The sequence below is a fragment of the Octodon degus genome, unplaced genomic scaffold (assembly GCF_000260255.1).
Source record: "Octodon degus isolate 3935 unplaced genomic scaffold, OctDeg1.0 scaffold00274, whole genome shotgun sequence".
Taxonomy (NCBI): Eukaryota; Metazoa; Chordata; class Mammalia; order Rodentia; family Octodontidae; genus Octodon; species Octodon degus.
The window spans coordinates 1,399,220-1,402,332 of NW_004524850.1; the positions used below are offsets into that span (position 1 = coordinate 1,399,220).

Below are 3,113 nucleotides of genomic sequence, written 5' to 3' on the forward strand. Positions count from 1 at the left end.
TCTCTTGGCGACAGCGTCTCCGCACGCAGCTGCCTCTGCCCTGAAGTCGCGGGCAGCCCAGGCTGCCTCCAGCGCGCCGCGGCGACCCTCCTGCCTCGGCCTCCCGCGCGCTGGGCTCGGGCTCCCCGGCCGGGTCGCAGCTCCCCCGGGGTCCCCCACGCCCCGGGGCCCAGGTGCAGGCGGGCGTGACCCCCAATGCCTGACTGCCAGGCAGAGCGGCTCCCCTGGGGACCGCGGGGCAGAAGCGGGGCGCTGGGGCTGCTCCCCTGAGGCTGGCCGCGGGAGGCCCGTTGTCGCCGGCGCCCAGCGCGTCGGTTTGTTTTGCGGCAATCCGGGTCTTTCTGCGCATCGCAGGCTGCTCTCGAACGCGCCGCGGCGACCCTCCTGCCTCAGCCTCCCGAGTGCGGGATGGCGGCTCCCCTCCTCCGCTCTCCCGCGCCCAGGCCCTGTCCTCCGCAGTGTGCAATAAACCCGGTGACCGCAGGACAAAAGCAAAAGCTGCGAAGCCCGCGCGGCCCGCGACCTGCGGCTCCTCTCGGCAGCCCGGGCTGGGTGGGCGCGCCCCACGGAGCCAGGCCGGCGGGCTTCCAGAGGCCGCAGCACAGCCTCAGCCCTGAGGACGGTGCCGGCTGCGGGGAGCGTGGCCACGACGCCCCTCCGTCCTTCCTGTCTGTCCCGTGCCACGCGACTTCCCTCCCACCCGCTGACCCGCACTGGACAATCTGCTGGGGTTTTGCTGTTAGCCTAGGAGTCCGGGCCTGTGTCGCCTGCGCACCCGAGCCCCTCTTGCCCAGCAGCAAGGCAGATGATGAGCGGGCCGCGCCTTACCTGGCACGCGTGGAAGCTGCGGTCGCAAGAGTCCCGGCGGCTGCCCGGCGCCCCGCAGCCCTCCCGGCCGGGTGCCCGCTGGCCGCGCCCGCCGCCTGTCTGCAGGTGCTCAGCTCGAGCTGGGCCTGCAGCGACAGCGGCAGCCAAAACCGGTTTTGAAATTTCCTGTGTAACGTCTGCCCTCCTCGCAGCGCGGGGCTGTCGCGGTCGCTGTCAGCCGCCACGCCCGGCGGCTCCTCCTCCTGCTGCTCCTCCCCACCCTGGCGGTTGTGTCCCTGCTGAGCGCGGAGTTGCTCGGTCGGCCACCAATTCCTGTTTTGTTTTGTTTTGTCTTTTGAAGTCAAGAAAGAGCCGCGACGGTCTGCCCGGCCCTCTTCAGCGTGGCCGCCCGGTGCCTTGCGAAATCCCACCTGCAGCGCCCCGGGACCCTCCGGAAGCGCCAGCCAGCTCCAGCCGCGTCCCCGTGCAGCCTCCCCCCAGGGCAGGTGCCACCAGGCCGCGCCCCGCCTCGGTCAGCCCCGCCGGGAGGCTGAGGCAGGAGGGTCTCCAGCGGGCTGCGCCAACCTGGCCACGTAGCAGGGCCCGCCGCGGCAGCGCAGGGGCATGAGAGGCGCAGGAGCGTGGGCAGCAGGAGCCACCGAGCTCGAAGTCACCCGCGCAGGAGGGCTGCTGGCTGCGGCGGGAGGACATGGGGGCGGCGGGTTGGAGGGCTTCAGCGCCTCTTTGCTCGGAGCGTCAGGACCTCACAGCCTCGCTGTCCCCGCCGCGTGTCTCCCTGCTTCCCACATCGGCTGTGGGCACCTTCCCCACGCTGTCCGCCATGGCCAGCCGCCCCGCACCAGCCGCCCCGCACCAGCCGCCCTGCACCCCACGCCCCGCACCAGCCGCCCTGCACCCCACGCCCTGCACCTCATGGTTCCAGAGCCCCCATTTCATGCTTTCCAAGTCTGCTGAATCTCCCCGGCTTTTGGGGGGCAGTGGAATGATCAGGAACCGAACTCAGGCCCTGGCGCCTGCCGGGCAAGCACCGTGCGGCTGAGCTTGCTGCTGGGCCCAGCACGGCTCGGGGCAGCCTCAGCCTCGCCCGGAGGCCAGCGTGCCAGCCGGGGCCTCCCTGTGTCTCAATGAAGCTTTATGGACACAGGCAAGCAGGGGGCCACCGAGGGCCACAGTGCCGCTGTGCAGCGGGCGGGCTCTGCGCTCGGGGGCGACCGCCTGGGTGTCCCCACAGCCTCCTGACTCAGGTGGGGCTTGTGCGGGGTGACCCCTAGGATGACAGGGTGTGACCGCAGGGCCTGGGAGTAGGGTAGGGTTACTGAGGGGCCCCCGAAGGTGTCCGCAGTTAGAAAAGTCCCCCCGCTTCTGAGACGGGGTCTTGCTAAACAGCTCACGCTGCCTTGAGCTCACTCTGTAGCCCAGGCCAGCCTCCACCTCGCAGAGATCCTCCTGCCTCAGCCTCCCGCGTGCGGGGATCACAGGGGTGCACCCCCACTGCCCGGGGACCCCAGCAGGGCGGCTCGCGCTGCTGTTGGCAGGGGAAAGGGGACAGGAAGTCTTGGGGCCCGGGGCAGCCGGCGGCCTCACGTGGGCAGCCACAAAGGCTTGGCAGGGCTGCAGGAAGCCGGGCACAGAAATAGAGGCGGCCCCAAGTGCACACCCGGCCAGGTGCTTCCAGGCCCCGGCGCCTGCCGTGCGGGTCAGGGGTCGCAGGCGCTCGCCTGCACGCCCGCTGGGGACCCCGAGACCGGGGCGGCCGCCTCTGCAGGCCGGGGTGAACCTCCCGGTGCACCTCAGAGGACAGGGGCCACCCGGCCGGCACCCGCGGCGACGGGCATTTCGGGAGTCTCGGGACCGGGCGGCCAGTGTCCCCGGTCAGCCTGGACCCGAAACCAGCGCAGCGCTCCTGAGGACACGGAGCTTCGGCCCTCGCTCTGCCGCCAGCCGCGGGGTTCAGCCTGACCTCGCCCCACCTGCTCAGCTGCCATGTGACGTTTCTAGTCCAGCTTGGGACGTTTCTGTGAACGCGCTGCAAACACGAGGCCGTCAGGAGGTTCGCCCGTGCGGAGAGAAGAGGAAGAAGAGACAGGAGCGGAGCGCAGGCACAGAGGAGGAGGCGCCCGAAGGCGGAGGCCGGGGCGGGAGGGCTGGGGCCGCAGCCCAGGGACACCCGGAGGAGCCCCGGGAGGATGCAGGGCGGGAGGGCTGGGGCCGCAGCCCAGGGACACCCGGAGGAGCCCCGGGAGGATGCAGGGCGGGAGGGCTGGGGCCGCAGCCCAGGGACACCC

The 3,113-nt window shown here is 71.7% G+C and overlaps 1 protein-coding gene across 1 annotated transcript in view; it reads left to right on the top strand.

Annotated features, from left to right (window-relative positions):
• LOC101571197 (A-kinase anchor protein 17A) overlaps positions 1 to 3,113 on the top strand; it is a 7,992-nt gene that overhangs the window by 2,134 nt on the left and 2,745 nt on the right. The window lies entirely within an intron of this gene.